This window comes from Gigantopelta aegis, chromosome 12 (genome assembly GCF_016097555.1).
Source record: "Gigantopelta aegis isolate Gae_Host chromosome 12, Gae_host_genome, whole genome shotgun sequence".
NCBI classification, from domain to species: Eukaryota; Metazoa; Mollusca; class Gastropoda; order Neomphalida; family Peltospiridae; genus Gigantopelta; species Gigantopelta aegis.
Window position 1 is genome coordinate 31,350,268 of NC_054710.1, and position 12,691 is coordinate 31,362,958.

Sequence of the window (12,691 nt, forward strand, 5' to 3'; positions counted from 1 at the left end):
AATGAAATTTAACCTAGTACAAATATCAGAACGATCACAAACATGTTTAATATACAGCCACTAATATTTTATGCTGAAAAATATATTTGATATGTAATTACAATCGTTAAAAAGTCTCTGTTAGTCGATAACATCTTAAAAATTGCAGCAAACTCAGGAATGTCCCCTTGAATGAATGAATGAATGTTTAATGACACCCTAGCACAAAAATACACATCGGCTATTAGGTGTCACAAATGGTAAGTATATATATATATATATATATATATATATGTAAAACCAGTGTAGGAATGTATCTTCAATGAAATGAAAAGGATTATTTCAGGGTTCATACACCTTGGAAACAAAAACTTGAAAATTTGACAAAATGGATAATCTTTTTGTCATATGCATTGCGCAAGTGAGTACTTTAAATCTTCGATAAATGTTGGCAACTGTTAGTCTCGATTTCCCAAATGTACGTTAGTGCTGAGATAGGAAAACGTCGTTAGATCCCGCAACCAAAATTTTCTATACGAGTCCTAAAGACGAATTTCCATACTTTTTCCAAACCATCTCGCAAAAAAGGTATTTTTTCATACTTTTTCCAGGTCTGGAAAATGGATTTTCAAAATTCCACACTTTTCAAGGTTTTCCAGACTCCATACGAACCCTGATATTTATTTACAGAGATTTAAAAGTCAAAAAAAGAAAAAAAAGAAAGAAAAAAGAATGGTTCTCGTCATGCAGCACTTGGGGCCTATTTCACAAAACATTGTAAATTTACGTCTGCAGCTAGCAGTTATATACCGCATACATTTTTCTTACATCTGTTTGACATCTATTTCACACAGGGGCGAGACGTAGCCCAGTGGTAAAGTACTCGCTTGATGCACGGTCGGTTTGTGATTGATGCCTGTCAGTGGGCCATTGGGCTATTTCTCGCTCCAGCCAGTGCACCACAACTGGTACATCAAAGGCCGTGGTATGTACTAGCCTGTCTATGGGATTGTGCATATAAAAGATCCCTTGCTGCTAATCGAAAAGAGTAGCTCATTAAGTGGCGACAGCCGGTTTCCTCCCTCGATATCTGTGTGGTCTGATGCCATATAACCGTAAATAAAATGTGTTGAGTGCATCATTAAATAAACCATTTCCTTCCTTCCTTCTATTTCACACTGACAATTACATCATGACAGAAGATGGAGCATTTTACGGACAAAAGAAAATTAAATGTTTACTTTTAACTATATTTCAGGGATGTGAGAGCTATATGCGGAAACGCTTAAATGCGCTTTTCATTTCGTCTAAAAAAAAATAAAAACATTATATTCAATACTGTTGACCACACAAGGTTCATTTGAATGTTTTCACGGTTTCAAGTTTATGATGTGTGCCTTATGTTATAAGTTATAACCAGTTTAGATTTGTTAGCATTGCACAGGGCATAAAATTAGAATTTTTCAGACAACCAATATGTCGTTCGTGTGGTTTTAGTGTTTACATAACGATTTTCTTCAGTAGTTCGGATACAAATGAAAAGGTTAATGGGCAACAATATTCTAAAGTTCTAGAATCTGAGATGATCAATTTTCATAGCTTTTCTTCTATCATAAATACGAAAATACAGTTTTTGTGTGCTAGGACTAACTTAAAAGCTACCAGGTGAAAATAAAAATTAGGTTTGTTTGTCCTAACCAGACTGACCCATGAAAATCTATTTTCCAGCGACGGTGGCACAAGATCTTGCACACCGCGGTGCATGTTCATAATACAAGGTACATACTCTTTTGACAGGCAAAATGGCCTTTAAACTAAATCAATCTAACGGTAGCAGTATATAATATAATATTATAAGAAACTACCCATAAAGGTTCTGTGACGTACTTCAAACACCGAATATTGTGACGTCAGGACTGAGAATTTCAGCAAACTTTCATAAATTGTAAGTATGTCGATCATCAATGGCGTGCTAATGCAGGTAGCATTTTATAACGAAAGTAGACTGTGGTCGTGAAGGAAATACATGTAGCTGGACACGTTGAATGATGGAGAAAAAGCTGGTTAGAACATTACCATCAAGCACATATGACGTACACTAAGTTCGGTGATTTCCCACTACACGCAGTTTTCCAAAACGATGATATTAGCCAACACACGTTTGTTTGGATTTTCTAATGAGTGATTACAGCTTTTGCACAAATGATTTCGTTACTGCTGATATTCAGCTGGTTTTGCATAACCTACAGATGAACGATAAAATCGTTCGTGCCAAATTTTATATACTGCAATTTATTTTTCTTCCACCTGCTAAACGAAATTTGAAATAATTAAGACACAGGAAATCCCGAATGATTTTATGCGTGTAGTATTTTACATTTAAAACATGTTTGAGGTAAGATATTGTCCTATTGATATTGTCAAGAAAAAAGTAGGATACATCTTTATTTTGTTGGGGAAGGGGGAGACGGAACTCTTGCTATGGCTGAAACTCAGGACAGTCCCTTTAATTTCCGAACAGCACAATATGATTTTGTGCACGTAGTGAAATGCTCAAAAGGGAACATGCAACTATAATAAAAAAAATTTCGAGACTTCTAAACACAGCTCCGATTAAAAAAAAAAAAAAAATTGTATTACTGCGGTGCAGACTTTGTATCGATTGCGATGCTGATTTCAAATGGTTACATTGTATCTTTCTCACACCGGCAATATGTAGGCTTATTTTCTTCCAAAAACAGTGATATTTTTTCAATACATTTTATGACGAATGATTACAGCTTTTGCACGAACGATCCATCGTTTATGTTGATATTGGTTTTGCATAACTAACAAACGACAAAAATTGTACGTGCCAAATGTTATGCCCTGATTGCATGAATGCAATTTTTGGCAGTTCCAGGGGTTGCAAACAACAATTTTCCTCCAGGGGCCCTTGAGCGGCCCTGGACACCGGTCGCAGTAAGCTTTTTTATTCCAGCCCCTCTCACATCCCTGATATTCGTTGTACTATAATACAGTGAAAACCCTCAAAACCGGACAGCCATGGGACCAAGGAAAAAGTCCGGTTTTGAGGGGTATCCGGTTTACAGAGGTTTCAGTATTGAGGTAAACCGTTTGTTGGTTGGTGTTCTCTACTGATATAGTAACTAATAAAACTTCCCCAAAAAACAGGTACACTTTCGAACTTTCAAATTATTTTAAGTTTATCATCAAGCGATAATTCAATGAAACACTGTTGACAAATTTTCCACCAAACCAAGCCAAACAATTTTACTCTTGGTTACTCTTTATTTTGTTAAATAAACTTTGCAAAGATAAAAAATAAAACGACAACAAAAAACGGTTCAAACAATTGGAAAAATTAATTAAATTCCTAGTTGCTTTGCTGTTCATTGCGGTAATCGTGAGACGTACCTTTTTGTACATGTAGGCTAAGAAAAGGAGCTCAATCAAATTCGTAAGTTAATCTATAACTTTGTAACAATCGAGCTCAGAATAAAGGGAGTACATGTGTTTCCTCCAGTTATTGCAACATCAAATCTGTTAATTACTCTCGAGTGCCAAATAAACGTACACCTACGTTTATTAAATTTGTGAAATTTTTTTGGCGTCTACGCTTATTCAGCACCCTACGTTTAATTACATCTAAAAAAAATGTAACCCCCTATGCTAATTCGGCACCCAATGCTTATTACAATTCTTAATTTATCAAATATGGGATGTGGTGAACTCGTATGGAAACTAACTCGTATGAACGGGAAAACTCGTATGGAAAATGAACTTGTAAGTAAAAAATAACGGTGAACTCATATGAGGATGTTTGGATATGCAGATATACTTTGATATTTCTCTTAAATGTGTATTTTGACACTTGTTTTGTATACATGCTTCTTATTTATGTCGCCATCATTCAACTATTTGCGTGTCAACCGCAGTTTGTGCGTCAACAGCAGTCACCTATTTTCGTGTCACCTGTGGTCACCTATTTTCGTGTCATGTTATATATTTTGTGTCGCAATTCCTATGTGTCCATTGTTGGCAAGAGTCGCATTCCACGGCGTGATGTCATCTTGTTACTGGTCGGTGACAAACCACACAAGGTGAGTCTGCCATGGTTCCGAGTGAAGTAGATTGGGTGGATTTTGGAGCGACTTTTTATAGTTTTAGTTTTAAGCATTGAATTCAGTGTTATGTTAAATTACGGTGATGATAACTAGTTTAACGTGCCCATATACCACTAGGGTTTTGAACACGCCCATCCCGAGTCCGACCTCCGATAAGATCGGTGGCCTGACTCGGGATGGAGGGGTGTGTGTGTGTGTGTGTGTGTGTGTGTGTGTGTGTTGTGTGTGTGTGTGTGTTGTGTGTGCAATTAGTAAAAAAGGGCAGAAATTTGAAAATAGCAATTAGTAAAAAAGCCAAAAATAAAAAAGAATTGACTGCTCGGCTGAATATTTATATAATTTGGAGCATTTTAGAAGGACAGTCCAAAATTAAATAAGAGAAAGAACAGAGGATCGGACTGTTTAATAATATTTTAAAAAAAGAAGTAATTTCCACATAAAATTATGAATGCAAATCTAAAAGTTTAAAGTCCGATCGATATGTCCACGTGAGTGGCCTCATTAAGGCCGTTTGGGTGCACAGCTTAAAGGGACGAGATGGATTGCATCCCGTCAAGAAAACCCCTAGATTGACAGTCGATAGACGTTGAAGGTGTAGTGCTGTGCTGAAATACAGATCTTGAGAAGCCGGATCCGTCTGAACAAGAGAGAGTATCAGACATGGGTATAGTCCAGTAGTCATGGGTTGGTATAGTGATGCGGACGGGCCCGACTCCGGAGGATACGAGATGGTATCATTATAAAGAAAGGTAAAGTCTAGAAAAAGAGTAGTACTAGTAGGGGCCAACCCCGCTTCCTATTTCTTCTTAGAGTGGGGCGGTCAATCTTCCAGTGCTGCTAGGACAGGCTCGGACATGTAGAGACTAAACGCGAACAACCGTGGCGTTCTGCAGAATGGCCGTCATACGAGTCACAAAAAAAACAAGTCGACAGTCAGACGGAGAAATGACGTGGAGGCAAGGAATCTCGCTAAAAAAGAATCCAACCTGGTGGTGCAGGCTGTCGAAAACGAGAAGCGTTCCAGCGGCCGCATACATCCCAGTAGAAAACTTCATTTCGCTGACAAAAACAACGAAATGAAGGACCCCCAAGTCGAGCACACGAAAGCACATGCTGAGTGCACAAGCGAAACAAACACGTCTTACCACGTGGAGCTCCAGATGGGATGGGAACTCTATTTACGTGCCCATATCCACAAAGGTTCAGGCACGCCCACCTCGGATTTAGCCTCTGACTTCGCCAGTGACCAATTCCGGGGCAGGAGGGGGAGCTCCAGACTGGGAATGGAGGCATAGGTGTCAATTTAATAAGTAAACAGATCAGTTTAGGGAGAAGTGCTCAAATACAGGGCATCATCCCGTGTCGGACTGATATCAAATGAATATAATGGCGATGTGTAATCCGTTGTTAACTGATGAACAAAAAAGGTATTATCCCGAACTTAAAAACCACTAGCTACGGACGTCGGGCTAGCGGATTTGTTGAACTCTGCATAAAAACTACACACAAGTTGCTATACAGTATTGGATATATCAGTTTGTAATTTCCATACGAGTAAGTCTTCCATACGAGTTCACTTGTGGATTTCCATACGAGTTCACTGCATTTTCCCCCATACAAGTAAGTTTTCCATACGAGTTCACCGCAAGCCTTACATATAGCCTCTATTAGGGTACCGATTTTCACAGAATCGCGGACGGAATTGCAAATTTTAAACAGAATTTACAATTTTCCGAGTTGTCAAATAAAATGCCAACTTTTGTGGTCAGACAATACATTTATTTATTTATTAATATACATACATTGTTTTTCTGCTTAATTGATCATTTGAACCATTAAGGCACAACAAAGTATGTTACTCTAGGACAAAATGTAAACACATGTTTCTGAACATTGTTGACCGCCATTTTGTTTTTATTGCTCGGCTTGGTTCGGTTTTATTCGGTTGGGTAAATTCCTAAGATGTGTTCGATTAAGTGCTCGCCTGTAAATCGATGCAACAGTTCATGCAAGCACTTTATATAAATTAATGAATTACACTTCAACACTTCATCTTTTCACCAAACATTGAAGACGGGGGTACCGAATTCTTAAAGGTAAATATGACTTTTTGTTAAGCTATGTATACTAAAGTAGATAAAGTACAGTTCCTTTAGGATAAGGGGAACTGGCCCAAACTTTATCTACATTCTTTCCTCTTTTTATATATATTTTTTTTACATTACAAATTCCACTCAACCTTTTTATTTTCACTTGCAAATAGAGTTAGGCAGAGTTACATCCCCTAACCGCGTTCCAGTTCCAGCGCGTTTCGCTAACAGCTGGCATGGCCAATGACCACACTTGTTTGTGAATCTTCAGCTGAGATTTATGCATGCCAGCCCCTGGCATCATAAGTGTCCCCACCTATGCTTTAAAAATAAAGAATGATACAGGTAAAAATTAAGTTGATGAAATTACGTTTTGTTATAATTGACCATGTGTTAAATATAGGAGATGAATCTAGCAAGCTGTCATCCACCCTGATTGTTTTGGTTTTCTTGCATGGAACTTTTGGATTTTTTTTCAAAGCTGCAATCTCGCCTCACATTAATTATCATAATTTCATTTAAATGTACAAACACACATACAGTTTTAATTAATTGTGTGTGACAGTGACACAGTTGTAACAGTTAGATAATAGAAACATATGTTTATAGTGAACACATTTTTTTATTTCTGAGCCGCTTGTTATCAAAATTACATGTACACACAACAATAGTTTATTTTTGTTATTTCCAAAACACTTATTTTTATTTTTACGTCAAACCAAATTGTTTTCATTACTAGTAAATTTTTACAGTTTAGCTAAATTTCCAGACCCTATGCTAATTCCGCTCTCTACTCTTATTGTTTTTTTTTTATTTATTTCCACACCCTATGCTAATTCCGCACCCTACTTTTAATTGATTTTAGAAAATTTTCCAGACCCTATGCTTATTCAGCCCCTATGTTTATTAGGCACTCGAAAGTAATCCCTTAATTGGTATTTGTCAACTGCACAACAGTGACACTGGAGAATGCGCCCATGTAATTAGCTCTGCGTACGCAATCACGTTGTCGGCTGAGTGGGTATTCAAAGTATAAGTAATGCAGTAATGATTGACGTCGGTGTGACCGTCCTTTTTTCTGAGGTAAAATTTGCATTAAAGGAACACAATGGGACTGGATAACTTCGTCTGGTGCAGTTTAGAGGGGCTTCCAGTTTAGAGGGGTAAATTTTAGTGTTAAAAGATATGCAAATCACAGTACCATGTAAAATGTCCGGTTTACTGAGGGTCCGGTTTTGAGGGGTTTCACTGTTGTCACGGGGATCCTATAATACCCGTAACTGAATAAAACACAATTATCCAAATATCTCTCCTAACTGTATATCTATTAGATCTCTAAATCGGGCAGTCCAATACCCGAGTGGCTCGTCTCTAGGTGTAATCAGAGATACGATCTTATATAAGGTATATGTAATATAGCACGTTTAGTTCACTAGAAAACACAACAAAACACAATACACTTTGGAATCTGTATTAACCTTACGCTGACAAATATATTTGCCGCAGTTAATTACTTACAACAACAATAATAATAACAACCCAGAACTAATCACTTAATTAGTTAATCACTAGGTGTCTAGTTTACACAATATTCTAATCACTTCACCGTGATACAACACACACACGTGTGATAATTGAGAAACGCTGCCAGGGGAACTTAATTAATAAAGGAATTACAACTCTGTTCCTAACTGGTTAATTTTTAATTAACCCTTAACTACTCATTCAGTAACCTTGTAATACAGAATTAATACTAGTACATATCACAATAAAGACAATAACCTACAGTTTACCTAGGTCCTCTAGGATGACTGGTTAAGCTTTAATAATTTTAGAACAGTGAAGCCTACAATTTACTTCGTCAGATTACCGGAAACACTGTCTAAATAATATTGGTTAAATACAGTATTAAAATATTTAAAGTCACATCAATCACATCAAGGTTATACAACAGAGCAGAAATATATATTTACCAAGTCTAGTCGGACTAACGTTCCCCGGGAGCCTTCCAATGATTCTCCCCGATAAATCTAAAATCCTAGCTATTTATTACAAAATCTGAATATCGCCTGGGGGCACATCGCGGTACTCCTCCTATCATGGGATATTTCCACAGCGACGAAGACGGCATATTTTCTTAGATGACCAGACTTACTGTCGCCATTCCGCTAGGAATACAAGGTCATAAAACAGAACTCGCGGAGGTATTACGTAACCACTGGCCACATGGCCTCCACATCTGGTCTGGGTGTGTATTGGGAACAGTTCGACCACCGTCGCGCGGGGGTATTACGTAACCCAGCCGCACACGGCACTCTAAAACAATTAACATCGCCACAGGCGAAAAGATAAGAGCATGTTCCGTCACAACTGTAGTAATTATAGGGACATACCCTAGTGTTTAAACACTAACACATATTTGTTTACTATTATAACCGTTTTTGACAACTTAAATCATACTTTAGTTAGATTTTATTGTTTAGATGATCAATTTCCGTACATTCGAAGTGTTTTTGGTCATCCTGGTGTTTTTAATATCACCAAATGCATTTCTCATATTTTTAAAAACACACGTGCGTCTGAGAAGTAACAGCTATGGATTCGAGTTTTAGTCTATTTTTAGAGGGTATTTCACCATTTCAAAGTCACAGACTAATGTTTCACTCAAGTTTTAACTTTATCCATGTGTGTTACAGGTTTGTAGATTAACTAGACTTAGTGTTAATTTTCACGGGTTGAAACTAGGGTATGTCCCTTTAAAACTGTGGTTTAGTTGTAGATTTGCATGTACATGCAAAACTAGACTTACGATGTTTTGTGAAATTGGGCCCATGCAGACCCCTGCATAAATTAAAAATAAATAAATAAAAAATGATTTATATATATAGGCCATTCAAAGTTTCATACAGTTTGGAAAGCAAAATTCAAGCACGTTTTAAGTACTTTTAATTTTTATAGTTTTTGAGGGCTTTATTTGCATTCACCACTTTCAGTTTCACTTGTATTCGTATATATTTCTATCAGTATTCATAACAGCATATCCAGCAATTATTGATGTTTGTAATAAAATAATGCTGACTATAGTAAAAACTATCAATATTGTGAGCTGACAATTAATTTTAGAATAAATTATGAGATAATAACATGAGTAAGGTAATATTAATATTCATTAGTGGCAATTTGCAATTCAAGCATTTTCAAAGATTAAGGAGATGAGGCCTGCCAGGGCCGATCAAGTCCCATTATTTTTCAGGAATGGATTTTTTTTTTTTTTTTTAACGACACCACTTGAGCACATTGCTATATTAATCATCGGCTATTGGATGTCAAACATTTGGCAATTCTTACTCGTAGTCAACAGAGGAAACCTGCTACATTTTTCCTAATGCAGAAAGGGATCTTTTATATGCACTTTCCCACAGACAGGATAGCACATACCACGGCATTTGTCCAGTTGTGGTGCACTGGTTGGAACGAGAAAGAACCCAATCAGCTGAATGGATCCACAAAGGTGGTTCGATCCTGCGACGCAAGCATCTCTTATAAATCCTGCCCCCAGGAATGGAGTTACAAGGATACTCCCCTACTTAAAATACATCAATAAATAATGACTTTATCTCATTACATGGTAAGTATACGAGAAATAGTCCAATTGGTCCACTGATGGGGATCGATCCTAAGACTGACCATGCATAAGGCAAGCACTTTTACCACTGGACTACAGGGAACATTTTGTTCAGTATCAAGTCACGATTTGCTATGCAAGTTTTAGAGATCGAAGGAAGGAAATGTTTTACTTAACGGCACACTCAACACATTTTATTTACGGTTATTTGGCCTCAGACATATGGTTAAGGAGCACACTGATACCCTGGTCTGCTTAGGCTAAAATATTGTTTTAACGTTCAATATATTAGGCTATACAGGTGTCCAAGGAAATTATATTTGCTTGCATAAGTTTAAATTATTCGTTATGTTTTAATATTTGTGTGTATACATGTACATGCTTTATTATTTACGTTTTTAATTATTAATACACTTTCACCAACTTTAATATGAATCTACAATCTTTAAATGAGGTTGTATTATTCAACATACTGGTTTTGCTCTCACAAAATGTAATAAAAATGTAATAAATACTGAAAATGCACCCAGATACAATGCCTTCACATGTTAATATTGTGCGAGTTTCACTCCCTTAATGGTGGACCGATCACGTGATTCTAAACATGGCCGCGCACAGTACTTTGACGTCAACGGTCAATAAACCCGTCTATACTGTATAGAATTATGACAAGTGAAAATGGTGGTCGAGAAATACACAGAACATGTTTTGTTGATTTTGTTATGAAAGTGAGGTTTCATGTATTTGAGAAAGCCAGAATTAGGGTAAATAGCCATTAAAGGGATGGTAAACTCAAACATGAGCCTTATGTGTTGAAAAGATGCATACCCAGACCACTAACATAACTGACAGTTTAAGAAATGAAAAACGCGTAATTATAGAGTTAATAAAAAAAGCCACGTGATTATTTCTGCTAACTGGGGGGCAGCCATTTTCTCTGGACTACATCATCCTGCCCTGATAGCATTTACTCTCGTCAATAATTTCAGGAAAACAGTTTATTGGTGTTCAAGTTTCAAACCATTAGCACTAACGCACAATCAACTTAACATTCTCTCTCAATAACCATCTATCATTAACAAACTGTCCTGGACAGGTCGACAGCCCAGGATAGTGTGCTTGAACCATAATTGGATTGGATATCTAAGCTAATCTGAATCACAGAACCACTTTGCACACTTGTGGGACAATTTAATGGCTAAGAATTGAATGAGATCATTATTTTTTATATCCAAGCAAATTTGAATCACAGATCCACTTTACACACTTATGGGACAACGGCTTTATGCTAATGCACTATGCCGTTGATACAGTCTGTAAAGCGTGAACATAAACATTTATCATGTTCAATTTTTTTATAATTCCAAGTTTATAAGTATCATAACAATCAAACCAGCTTTTTTGAGAAAATTAATACACGGCACAATTAAAGGGAATCCCCATTTTTTCGATTTGACATTTTCCATCAGTAGCAGAATAAAGGAATTCGAACATTAATTTTTTTTTTTTACAAGTTTTTTTGAATAAATATTAACATTTTACTGACTGAGCATTAATTATTTTATTAATTTTAAACCATAAAGAAAACAGATGAATCAACATATTTAGTGTTTTATCAGCTCTGGCGAAAGTACATTTCATTTCAACTTATTTTTGTACTTATATTCAATTAAGGTTCAAGCACGCTGTCCTGGGCACACACCTCAGCTATCTGGGCTGTTTGTCCAGGACAGAGGGTTAGTTGTTAGTGGTTACTAGTAGTGAGAGAGAAGAGGGTGTAGTGGTCTTACACCTACCCACTGAGTGGTTAAAAGTCGCTCTGGGTGTGAGCGAATACCGGGCTGCGAACCCAGTACTTACCAGCCTTATGTCCGATGGCTTAACGACGACACCACCAAGGCCGGTGAACGTACATGTACACTGTAGTGTAAAACTGAGATTCATGCAGTTGTGATTGTTAGGTTTTTTTAAGTCATGTGATATCCTCTGAACGAATCAAAGTATTTATAACAAAAGGGGGCGGGATGTAGCCCAGTGGTAAAGCGCTCGCGATCAGTCTGGGATCGATCCCCGTTGGTGGACCCACTGGGCCATTTCTTGTTCCAGTTAGCTAGTGCACCGCGACTGGCTTATTATAGACCGTGGGTATATACTACCCTGTCTGTGGGATGGTGCATATACATGTATAAAAGATCCCTTGCTGCTAATCGAAAAGAGTAGCCCGTGAAGTGGCGACAGTGGGTTTCCTCCATCAATATCTACAGGTGTGGTCCTTAACCATATGTCTGACACCATATAACTGTAAATAAAATGTGTTAAGTGTGTCGTTAAATAAAACATTTCCTTCTCAATTCCTCTAAGAAGTCTACTGAAGCAATACATGTCCCCTTTTCGGGCCCAATTAATTTTCGTATATTCTAAGATCAAGGGCTATAACTTTGTGAAAAATTGGTGTAAATGAGCCTGAAAGTCAAGCTTAATCTGTAACGTACAGTACATGGTAAAACTAGGCACAAAATTTCAGCTCATCATCTTGTGGCATTGAAAAACCCCAAAAAAAAAAAAAAAAAAAAAAAGTCTGGAAAACTAATTTTTGTATTTTCCAAGTTCATACAAACGTGGGATGCCATAATAAAAATAATATAACCCCCCCCCCATAATTTTAGACACCATCGTAAATGGGAAACAAACTGTTAAGTAGACCAGCGTGTGTGTGTAGCCAGAGTTCCAAGAGTGAAAATAATCTGACCCCGATAGCTCTGATTGGTCCATATGCCACAGAGTACGTACTGCTCATCAAATCATATTCTAGTCACATGGTCTGTAAGTTTCTTACAAACATATTGAAATTAACAAACAATAAATAATCA

At 37.1% G+C, this 12,691-nt stretch overlaps 1 protein-coding gene across 2 annotated transcripts in view; it reads right to left on the bottom strand.

Annotated features, from left to right (window-relative positions):
* Positions 1–12,691, bottom strand: part of LOC121386965 — a 38,712-nt gene that overhangs the window by 3,383 nt on the left and 22,638 nt on the right. The gene's annotated exons all lie outside the window — the stretch shown is intronic.